General features: G+C 43.7%; 1 pseudogene; it reads right to left on the bottom strand.

Annotated features, from left to right (window-relative positions):
* Nucleotides 1-1,745: 1,745 nt before the first annotated feature.
* On the bottom strand, nucleotides 1,746-10,608 carry LOC121544925 (annotated as a pseudogene).
* Between the last annotated feature and the right edge of the window lie 2,206 nt (nucleotides 10,609-12,814).

Below are 12,814 nucleotides of genomic sequence, written 5' to 3'. Positions count from 1 at the left end.
CAGAACAGGTGTATACAGTTGAAGTTGGAAGTTTACATACACTTAGGTTGGAGTCATTAATACTTGTTTTTCAACTACTCCACAAATTTCTTGTTAACAAACTATAGTTTTGGCAAGTCGGTTAGGACATGTACTTTGCGCATGACACAAGTAATTTTTCCAACAATTGTTTACAGACAGATTATTTATATTATTATTCACTGTATCACAATTCCAGTCGGTCAGAAGTTTACATACACTAAGTTGACTGTGCCTTTAAACAGCTTGGAAAATTCCAGAAAATGATGTCATGGCTTTAGAAGCTTCTGATAGGCTAATTGACAGCATTTGAATCATTTGGAGGTGTATCTGTGGATGTATTTCAAGGCCTACCTTCAATATCAGTGCCTCTTTGCTTGACATCATGGGAAAATCAAAAGAAATCAGCAAAGAAATGTAGACCTCCACAAGTCTGGTTCATCCTTGGGAGCAATTTCCAAATGCCTGAAGGTACCACGTTCATCTGTACAAACAATAGTTTTCAAGTATAAACACCATGGGACCACGCAGCCATCATACCGCTCAGGAAGGAGACGCATTCTGTCTCCTAGAGATGAACGTACTTTGGTGCGAAAAGTGCAAATCAATCCCAGAACAACAGCAAAGGACCTTGTGAAGATGCTGGAGGAAACAGGTACAAAAGTATCTATATCCACAGTAAATCGAGTCCTATATCGACATAACCTGAAAGGCCGCTCAGCAAGGAAGAAGCCACTGCTCCAAAACTGCCATAAAAAAGACAGACTACGGTTTGCAACTGCACATGGGGACAAAGATCGTACTTTTTGGAGAAATGTCCTCTGGTCTGGTGAAACAAAAATAGAACTGTTTGGCCATAATGACCATCGTTATGTTTGGAGGAAAAATGGGGACTGGTGCACTTCACAAAATAGATGGCATCATGAGGAAGGAAAATTATGTGGATATATTGAAGCAACATCTCAAGACATCAGTCAGGAAGTTAAAGCTTGGTTGAAAATGTGTCTTCCAAATGGACAATGACCCCAAGCATACTTCCAAAGTTGTTGCAAAATGGCTTAAGGACAACAAAGTCAAGGTATTGGAGTGGCCATCACAAAGCCCTGACCTCAAACCTATAGAAAATGTGTGGGCAGAACTGAAAAAGCGTGTGCGAGCAAGGAGGCCTACAAACCTGACTCAGTTACACCAGCTCTGTCAGGTGGAATGGGCCAAAATTCACCCAACTTGTGGAAGGCTACCCGACACGTTTGACCCAAATTAAACAATTTAAAGGCAATGCTACCCAATACTAATTGAGTGCATGTAAACTTCTGACCCACTGGGAATGTGATGAAATAAATAAAAGCTGAAATAAATAATTCTCTACTATTATTCTGACATTTCACATTCTTAAAATAAAGTGGTGATCCTAACTGACCTAAAACAGGGAATTTTTACTAGGATTAAATATAAGGAATTGTGAAAAACTGAGTTTAAATGTATTTGGCTAAGGTGTATGTAAACTTCCGACTTCAACTGTATCTAAAAGGCTTACAGGACAACTCTTTTTAAATTCGCTTTTCTTTTTTACAAACACCAATGTAAAGGCAACAGAATTTCCATGTGCTTGCTTTTGATACATCCAGGTAAAACTGTTCCCCTGGTTGAACTTTTAAAAGTACTCTTTCAAAACACACTTTTAAAAGAGATGTGGATATAAGGAAGTTAGTTAAAGCTTTAATTAATCCAATAGATTTCAGCCACTTATTCATATAACCATCAAATATGTGAAATGGTTCAGGTATAAATGCCAGCTGACTGTGCGTATCCAAGTGTTGTATGCGAAGAACAACAGATTCCAGTCAAGTAAACTCAAAGACCAATAAGTTATTCAGAAATAAAACCCCATAAAAACTCCCTTAATGAGGTACATCTCAATGATTAAAAAGCACAATATATGAAAGAACAAGCATGAAATCTATTTGACAATGGAGTCTTTAGCGTGGATGACAGATAATGCCACAGAAGCAAAGGGCTCAAAACATATCATTAAATGTGTTGAAACTGAAATGCTGGGTTCATTGTCCCATCAGCCTATGCTTATGGTGATCTGGAGGCTTGCATTTGTTATGTTAAACTGGGTTAGAGGAGAATCTGCATGTTCAACAAACAGCAGTTCAACAACATTCAAACAAATGGAAGATACTGCCACTCAATTCAGTTCTAGGTGCACACTCAAGTAACAGAAACGGTTAGATACATTACAAAAAGACCACCCAGTATAAGTTAAATAATCAACAATGAGGTTAAGTACAGATTTTTTCAGAGATCAGCCTCTGAACTAGCCTGGTTGCCAGTCTCTGTTCAGCTATTACGTTCCACTCCTTGTACGCCGTGTCATTTGCCAATTCGGCACACGACATGGCGTACAAGGAGTGGACTGTTACAGAGACTGGTACCCAGACTACCTCTAAACATCTCAAAGGCAATGCATCTTTCAGACTTTCAAGCTGAACAAACGTTTTCTACAAAAAAGTTTATTTTCCATCCTAAATCTAAACCTAAATCTGATGTTGACAAAATCTTGACAACCAGACCGGTTTAAAAATGCATACCCAAATCAAACCTAACTTCGGTCTCAGTTTAATTTTTGGGGCCATGATATGCAGCGGCTTTGTACAGGTGCAACAGACTTAGTGCAAAGTTAAAATAGTGTAGTAGAGCATGCAATGAACCTGCAGTGGTAACTGCACTGACGCCATTATCCCCTCAACATTACATGACATCAGTGAAACAATGCCTTGTGGCAAGAATTGATTAAAACAAAAAACAAAACAGGGTTCTCAACAAACAAACAGTTTACATGATACAAATGTAATTTTCTTCCATGGTAGAAAAATATTTCACAACCATCATCCAACAAAAAAGCACTGATTTGGGTGAATGCGGATAAGGTCTTTCTTCAAGGCATCAGAAACCCCAAAACTAGATTTACTAACAATATCCTTGCCACAGACACTGGACAGATCCATTTCAATAATGGAGGTATATAAGGAGTGGGAGGGTGGAGGTTTGAGAAAGTGGTTCAGTCCAGTGTTCTGAGAGGTGAGGGCCAGCCCCATTAAAGGTCGCCAGGTTTCTGGTTGCAGTTAGCACAAACACGGAGGTCCCAGCCTCGCGAGGGGACCGGCAGACGCTCCGGGGAGCATTCGTCACACACACGCCTTGCCCGCAGGCGCGACAGTGGTGCTTGGACAGCTTGGCAGTGAAGTCACGAGGATATCCTGGTCAGGCACCCAGTAGGCAGGACACGCAGCATCCTTCACCAGGCCTGAAGAGAGAGGAGACAGTGAAGAATAACTGTTAGAATATAATGGTTTAGCATTGCACTCCCAATAACATACACTACATTACCGAATGTATGTGGACACTTGCTCATCGAAATCATGGGCATTAATATGGAGTTGGTCCCCCCTTTGCTGCTATAACAGCCTCCACTATTCTGGAAAGGCGTTCCAATTAATCCCAAAGGTGTTCGATAGGGTTGAGGTCAGGGCTCTGTGCAGGCCAGTCAAGTTCTTCCACACCGATCTCGACAAACCATTTCTATATGGACCTCGCTTTGTGCACGGAGGCATTGTCATGCTGAAACAGGAAAGGGCCTTCCCCGAACTGTTGCCACAAAGTTGGGAGCACAGAATCATCTAGAATGTCATTGTATGTTGTAGCGTTAAGATTTCCCTTCACTGGAACTAAGGGGCCTAGCACAAACCATGAAACACATCCCCATACCATTATTCTCCTCCACCAAACTTTACAGTTGGCACTATGCATTCGGGTAGGTAGCGTTCTCCTGGCATCCGCCAAACCCAGATTCGTCCGTCGGACTGCCAGATGGTGAAGCGTGATTCATCACTCTAGAGAACGCATTTCCACTGCTCCAGAGTCCAATGGCGGCGAGCTTTACACCATTCCAGCCGACGCTTGTCATTGCGCATGGTGATCTTATGCCTTTCTGCGGCTGTTCGGCCATGGAAACCCATTTCTTGGAAAAGTTATTGTGCTGACCTTGCTTCCAGAGGCAGTTTGGAACTCGGTAGTGAATGTTGCAACCGAGGACAGGCGATTTTTATGTGCTACGTGCTTCAGTATTCCCGTTTTGTGAGCTTGTCTGGCTTACCACTTCGCGGCTGAGCCATTGTTGCTCCTAGACGTTTCCACTTCACAATAACAGCACTTACAGTTGACCGGAGCAGCTCTAGCAGGGCAGACATTTTATGAACGGACTTGTTGGAAAGATGGCATCCTATGACGGTGCCACGTTGAAAGTCACTGAGCTCTTCAGTGAGGCCATTCTACTGCCAATGTTTGTCTATGGAGATTGCATGGCTGTGCACTCGATTTTATACCTGTCAGCAACGGGTGTGGCTGAAACAGCCGAATCCACTAATTTGAAGTGCGTCCACATACTTTTGTATATATAGCAGTGGAGGCTGCTGAGGGGAGGATGGCTCATAATAATGACCGGAATGGAGCAAATGGAATGGTATTCCACTACAGCTTTTACCACGAGCCCATCCTCCCCAATTAAAGTGCCACCAACATCCTGTGATATATAGTGTATGTTGAACAGTAAAAGTATCCTAATGCAGTATCTGAAAATACATGTAGAAATATTATTAGTATGCCACCAGATGGCAGCCTGTCCATGGGTTTACATTACTGCAGTCATATTGCCCATTACACAATTATATCTGGGTCTTTTATTACATAACATTCACCCAGTGGGATGTCAATGACAGTAACCACGACGCCCAGTGTGTTGGACACTGCTTCTCCAACCTTTCTAGCTAGGTTTCCACCTTCCTCATCTTCAACCTCTGCATCCAACATCTCTGTACAAAGCATACAACTGTTATCACTGTGTAGTATGGCTAAAAATAAACACATATGCAGACTAAGTATGGCTACAGTGTGGCTACAAACAGATGTACAGGCTAAATATACTCTTACCACTGTACAGCATGGCTAAAAACAAATACATACAGGCTGATTTTGGCTCTGTGGTGTTGGTACCTGTGTGTTTATCCCTCTGCTCATAACAGGCATCGCAGACTCTCACGGGGGCCAGACCCCAGCTTTTCTCTGGGACGGGCGTGGCTTTGGATGAGCAGGTGTCACAGAACCCCTCCCCACAAGCACGGCAGTGATGCTTGGTGTCGTTGTCTTGGAAGACCTCTTGGCACTTAAGGCATGTCTGAACATTACAGGGGGAAAACAAAAACAAGAGGCAGTTATTGGCCAGGGCCTCTAGGACGAGGGGTCGATCTGAGCCTTATCTTGTGACCTGCAAACATGTGCTGTGTAACATTGGCACCCAGCTGAACAGCAGTGAAGAGCAGTAAACAGGTCCCTGGACAGGAAAGTGTCGACTCTGCTGTTCCACATCTGATGGGTGGGGCAGGCCCTCTGTCACTCACCAGGAAGTATGACTTAGGATGACGTCACTTGTACATCGTATAGTCAGTGGCATGAGATGGAGAGAATGAAATAATTGAAGAAAAGGCAACAGAGGACTTACCCGCAACTGAGGCAGAGGCTGGAGCAGGTGAAGTACTCATCAGGGAAGAAGCAGTTGTGGGCTATAAGCTCATCAGAAATCTCCCCATTGAAGCGCACACTTAGGGCCTAGCCAGAGAGGAACAACCACAGATCAGAAATTACATTGATGTAGTCTGACTAGATTGTTCAAACAGTAAAAAAATAAAACTGTCACCTATTGAATAGCAATGTTTGTTTGTAACTTTGTATGTGCTTGATTCTCTACACCATAAGACCCCTTTAATTAATATCAAATGTTCAAGTAGATAGCAATGCTAAAACATTCCATTCTTGAACACACCCTGACACCCTTCTTTGACTGTCATGGTTTGCCTTATGTAAATGTAAGCCTGTTTGAAACCAGTTTACATTCAGCTGACAGTTGACTTAGCTATAATGTCTACTACCTGCAGGGCTTTGAAGATGACGACTGGGGAGCGGGTGGAGTTGTTGTCTAGCAGCTGCTCCAGGGTGTGCTGCAGGCCACCAAAGTCCGTTGGGGGGCTACAGGTACGTGTGCCACGGTACCGGATGGAGCTGAAAGCCTCTGGGAAACGGGCCAGCTTCATGAAGCGCTCAAGTAGCAGCCGATCCACAGACTCTGATGAGTTTCCTGTTAGAATGAGAGAGAATGAAGAAGGGATCAAATGGAACAGGATGAGAAGACAGACTTAACTTTGAGTTGGTATATAACCCTTCATAAAATGACATTTCACTTCAGATTACTTTGATCAGGAGTCTTCAACCTTTTATAGATCAATCAAAACTGAGATGGAAGATGCCTCACGCAAACAATTATTTCTAAGAAAAATAAGTCAAATTCTACTCTAAAGAGGAGAAACATTAAAAATTGATAGAAAATCTATTTATACAGTTTAACAGCCACATACTTTGAAAGGAAAATGTCTATAGATTACTCAAACTGCTTGACTGGCCAATTAACTGACTGGCCATGCTCACACCATTTCAAAACAGCTCTGTTGGAATGACAATTACTAGTCTTAGCGTGTCAAAGAGTCAGCGGGGATTCTGCACCAGGTAATTATCAAATTACATGTAATATGATCTTCTGTAGCAACAGTCATGACAATATGGATGAATCTACTGTATCTCTAATGTTTCCACTCTGTCAAGGAAGGTGAAATAAAAATGAGAGTGCAGCAAGTAACCACATCAATGTTCGATTTGTGTACACTATGGTAAGTGTTGATTACAGTATTTCTCAGCACTGACCTGAGCCCAGCAGCTTGGTGTGGACGGTCTCATGGAAGATGATGGCCGGCCCTAGGGTGGACAGAGGCACGTCCAGGCCACAGCGGGCCATAGTGACCTTCAGCTCCTTGGTGAAATGTTTCAGGTAGGCGTCCGACTCGTCGCCCAGGAACTTGAAGAGGTCGTCATGGAGGCGGTCGGCATGGGTGCGGTAGATTATGATGTCGGAGATAGCTAGCACCTTGAGCAAGAGACGTGCTCTCTGGCCCTGGTTGGAGCTGTTACCCAGCAGGCCCTCTGTGTCGATGACCACCACCTTGTGGATGGGGTCAAATGCCGCCCACCCCCCCCACCGTGCAGGACTCCTGCGTGGGGGAGGTCTTGAACACCTCCCTGCCCATGAAGAAAGTGTGGTTCAGAGTGTAGCATTTGCCCTTTTCTGTGTTGCCGAAGATGGACACCACCTTGATCAGCTTGTCAGGCTTGCAGTTCAATTTCTTCACAAACGCACCTTCGTCCTTTATCTAAAAACAGGGAGTAGAGTGGGCAGATGAGGTGATTTCATTTCACAAAGGGGTTGTTCCATTTGATTTCAATCACTTTTTGACCGCACACCTTTTTATTATATATTTTTTTACCCCTTTTTCTCCCCAATTTCGTAATATCCAATTGGTAGTTACAGTCTTGTCCCATCGCTGCAACTCCAATAGGGACTCGGGAGACGTGAAGGTCGAGAACCATGCGTCCTCCAAAACATGACCCTGCCAAGCCGCACTGCTTCTTAACACACTGCTCGCTTAACCCGGAAGCCAGCTGCACCAATGTGTCAGAGGAAACACTGTACAACTGGCGACTGTGTCAGCGTGCATGCGCCCAGCCCGCCACAGGAGTCGCTAGAGCACGATGGGACAAGGACATCCTGGCCGGCCAAACCCTCCCCTAACCCGGACGACGCTGGGCAAATTGTGCATCGCCTCATGGGTCTCCCGGTCGCGGCCAGCTGCAACAGAGCCCGGGATCGAATCCGGATCTGTAGTGACGCCTCAAGCACTGCAGTGCCTTAGACCGCTGCGCCACTCGGGAGGCCCGACCGCACCCCTGATGATTTGAACAAAACCTCCAATACTTAGTTGCTCATGGTAGAAGTGGTCAGAAAGTGACATTTTGGACCTGAATGCCAAAACATTCAGGAGAAGGAGGTGCTTAAAGTTGACCCATTTTGCATACCCCACTATACCATGAGACATCCATGTCTTCATCACTGGAAAATATTAACGGTTGGGTTTAACATAATTTAAACAGCTTACAATCAGGGTTGTCAAACGATATTACAAATTCTTCCAAAATGTATTTATAAAAATAAATAAAAATCGTATATGTTGTAGTTTAGACCCTCATTTACATAATCTGAAGTGTTTGTGTTGTGCAAGCCATCGGTTGAGAGACACTACATACTCTTGAATACAGGATGGTTGACATCAGTCTACATTTAAAAAAAGGTACAACAATTGTTTGGGACAACCCTGTTTGTAAGCTTTTAAATTATATCAAAACGCAACAGTTTATATTTTCCAGTGATGAAGACATGGATGTCTCATGGTATAGTGGGGGTATGCAAAATGGGTCAACTGAGCACCTTTATCTCCTGAATGTTTTGGCATTAAGGTCCAAAATGTCACTTTCTGACCACTTCCACCATGGGCAAAAACTGTGCATTCTGAAAGTATTCAGACCCCTTCACTTTGTTCACATTTAGTTACAGCCTTATTCTAAAATAGATTAAAATTGTTTGCTTTTTTCCCCCTCATCAATTTACACGCAATACCCCATAATGACAAAGCAAAAACAAGTTTTTAAAAGGAAATATAACATTTAAATATGTATGCAGACCCTTTACTCAGTACTTTGTTGAAGCACCTTTGGCAGCGATTACAGCCTCAAGTCTTCTTGGGTATGATGCTACAAGCTTTGCACACCTGTATTTAGGGAGTTTCTCACATTCTTCTCTGCAAATCCTCTCAAGCTCTGTCAGGTTGGATGGGGAACGTCGCTGCACAGCCATTTTCAGGTCTCTCCAGAGATGTTTAGATCGGGTTCAAGTCCGGGCTCTGGCTTGGCCACTCAAGGACATTCAGAGACTTGTCCCGAAGCCACTCCTGCGTTGTCTTGGCTGTGTGCTTAGGGCCGTTGTCCTGTTGGAAGGTGAACCTTCGCCCCAGTCTGAGGTCCTGAGTGCTCTGGGGCAGGTTTCATCAAGGATCTCTCTGTACTTTGCTCCGTTCATCTTTTCCTCGATCCTGACTAGTCTCCCAGGACTGCCGCTGAAAAACATCCCCATAGCATGATGCTGCCACCACCATGCTCCACCATAGGGATGGTATTGGCCAGGTGATGAGCGGTGCCTGGTTTCCTCCAGACGTGACGCTTGGCATGCAGGCCAAAGAGTTCAATCTTTGTTTCATCAGACCAGAGAATCTTGTTTCTCATGGTCTGGGAGTCCTTTAGGTGCCTTTTAGCAAACTCCAAGCGGGCTGTCATGTGCCTTTTACTGAGGAGAGGCTTCAGTCTGGCCACTCTACCATAAAGGCCTGATTGGTGGAGTTCTGCAGAGATGGTTATCCTTCTGGAAGGTTCTCCCATTTCCACAGAGGAACTCTGGAGCTCTGTCAGAGTGACCATCGGGTTCTTGGTCACCTTCCTGACCAAGGCCCTTCTCCCCCGATTGCTCAGTTTGGCCGGGCGGCCAGCTCTAGGAAGAGTCTTGGTGGTTCCAAACTTCTTCCATTTAAGAATGATGGAGGCCACGGTGTTCTTGGGGAACTTCAAAGCTTTAGATATTTTTTGGTACCCTTCCCCAGATCTGTGCCTCGACACAATCCTGTCTTGGAGCTCTATGGACAATTCCTTCGACCTCATGCCTTGTTTTTTGCTCTGACATGCACTGTCAACTGTGGGACCTTATATAGACAGGTGTGTGCCTTTCCAAATCATGTCCAATCAATTGAATTTACCACAGGTGGACTTCAATCAAGTTGTAGAAACATTTCAAGGATGACCAATGGAAACAGGATGCACCTAAGCTCAATTTCGAGTCTCATAGCAAAGGGTATGAATACTTATGTAAACAAGGTATTTCTGTTTTTGTTTTGTTTTTTTGAACCTGACGAGAAATGTTTTAATCAATTTTAGAATAAGGCTGTAACGTAACAAAATGTGGAAAAAGGGAAGGGGTCTGAATACTTTCCAAATGCACTGTATGCATGGAAAATGTTTTTCAAATCAAAAGGGGTGTGGCCAAAAAGTGATTGAAATGAAACGACCCAAAATGCTATTTAACTGACAGGACGCAAAAACTCAAAGGCCTTTGACTCCCTTCACTACCCACCTGCATCTCCTCATTCGAGTCAACTAGAAGAAAACTGCAGACTTTTTCCAGAAGTTTTGCCTTCTGGACCTCTGCCTCATCTACCACTGGGCTTAAGTTGATCTCCGCAGGTTTAGGTGGAGGGGTTGATTTGACCTCTACGAGTTTTGGTGGAGGGGTCGAGTTGATTTCTGCAGGTTTGGGTGGAAGAGGATAGGCAGTGAGTTGGTGCCTCTTCTTGTTACCTCCATTGTGGGTGCTTTTCCGACACTGTTGGCACAAGTTGAGTTTGCAGTTCTGGCAGCGGACGACAGACCTGTGGCGGCAGCCATTTACTGTCCCTTCCTTCCTTCGCAGTTGTCACGGTAGGGTACATGCCCTGGGCCCATCTTGACCCGTTCATGGTTCTGCAGGCGCTCTTGACTATGGATTTCCTGCTTGCAGCAAACACACTGCAAGCTTCTACACTCGTCACATTCAAAAGCAGCCTCTTCTGTGCCCCCACAAGTACAGCTCTCTTGACAAATTAGACTGGTGTTAACTCCCTTTTCTGATGAACCATGGTCACTCATTGTTTCTCAGAAGTCTAATCTGAACAGTGTTACACTAGCTGGAGTAGTTTGACTATAACGCCAAATATTCCCAATAGCAGATTGAATAAATATCAATCAACTAGTTTTATTGATAAAACACACATGACCTTAGTGTTAAATATTGTGTGTTATATAGGCTACCCCTACACAAACCCTTGAACATAGACAAGTTGATGCAAGTAGACTTAACAAGGTTGTATGGTGAGTGCTCCTATTGACCTTTAAAAAGGTTCAGGTCCACTATTTTCAACAGCTTTTAGACAACACAATGAATCATGTGAAAATAATGTCAATATGTGACATTTCAAATATAATAACGTTAACATTACAGCGAGGCAATCTGGTTGAATATGTTCTGGCTATTTAAGTCAACCTGCTCTTGACAATAAAATACACTATCTTTATGACTCGCTTCATGAACATTAAGGGTGCGTTCACAAATTCACTCTGGCTATCTACTCCGATTTCAGAGCACTCTCGTCTGACTGTGCAAGAGCCCAAAATAACTGATGAACGCTCAACACCCCTTGAATATGGCCGGTGTCAGTAAACCTCGGCGAAAAAGCGTAATTAACTTGTTGCCAGCAGCAGTTAGTCACCAATGCTCTGGATGACATGAAAACAGCATAACATTTTACTTTTTTTTTTCTTTCTTCATTTTAGTAATTTAGCAGACGCTCTTATCCAGAGCGACTTACAGTTAGTGAGTGCATACATTTTCATACCAGTTCTACTAGGGCAAGTAAAACGGTCAGAATGAGGTGGTCTCATTTCTTTCTGGAAGTAGCTTGCCAACGTTAGCCAGTTAGCTTGGATGCTTGACTGCCATTAGGGCAGAACGCTCGGATCAACCCTACTCCTCCGCCAGAGCGTCCAGTGTGCGCTGTGAACGCTCCGAGAGCAAAACGCTCTGAATTTACGAACGGACAATCTGACAACGCTCTGAATTTACTAACGCCCAGAGCGCACTCTGGCAATCCAGATTGAATTTACGAACACACCCTAAAAATCAACTTTTAGCTGCCAGAATTAGATATTTTACAATAAAGTCAGCAGAGTAAGGCTGAAAACTCAAATTTACGCAATAAAACAAGACAACTTCCCTGATACATACAGGGACGGCCTGTTCAATAGGGCGATATGGGCGACGCACTGCCAAACGGGAAAAGGAAGGGATTTTTTTTCTAATCAATTATATCACGGCAACAGTAGTTATCAGTGTTGTAATCTATACGTCTGATCTGCCACAGTGCCACACTGCCACTAAATGTCGAATCAGGCTAAAGTCGTGCTTCAAATGGCTCCACCCCCTTTTGGGGCGATTTCAGTCAGATTGAAAATCGCCCAGAACTTCTGTCAGACTCCCATGTAAAATCTATTTTTTCAAATTTCAGAGCCTTCAATACAATCTCAATGGGTGTCTGTGGGCTTGCACTTACGCGCTTTGCGTCATACGTTACGTAACCATGAACGTAACTGAGAAAAGAGTGGATTGTTTGAAAGAAGTTCCTTTTTGTCGGCGAACAAATGAAGATAAATTGGCAACGAAACAATTAGGACCTCCCAGACCAAATTTAATAATTCAACAGGTTTCTACTAAAGGCGGAAAGTCCTACACCCGAGGATTTTCCAAAAATTGGTACGAACGAAAAAAGACATTGCCACTCACTCAACTGGATGACGAGGGATACAGGCTAGCTGTCCGCCGCCACAACGATGAGGTTAGTGTTGATAATCACAAGTTTACTGGATGTGGATATGGTGTAATAAAGGCAGTTTATTCAGAGGTAAATATATCTGGAATCGCGTTCACGGACCCGTTCGTCAAACTCTTAGGGAGCTATAAATTAAGCCCCATTACTTACCATATCAGATAAGAGAAATTGCTGCAGCTACATATATTTTACATCCTGGCCCTACATAGTTCACTATTTGCATCACTTACCAAAATATTACATGTGGTCATATATGCTTGGAAAGTGGAGATGCCATAGAACGTCAAAAAGTAAACATTGCTGGAGACACATTGCCGTTTTGGAGAAGA

Source organism: Coregonus clupeaformis, chromosome 29 (assembly GCF_020615455.1).
Source record: "Coregonus clupeaformis isolate EN_2021a chromosome 29, ASM2061545v1, whole genome shotgun sequence".
Classification (NCBI taxonomy): Eukaryota; Metazoa; Chordata; class Actinopteri; order Salmoniformes; family Salmonidae; genus Coregonus; species Coregonus clupeaformis.
The sequence above is the reverse complement of the archived record's forward strand: the minus strand, read 5'-3'. Positions and strand labels throughout refer to the sequence as shown.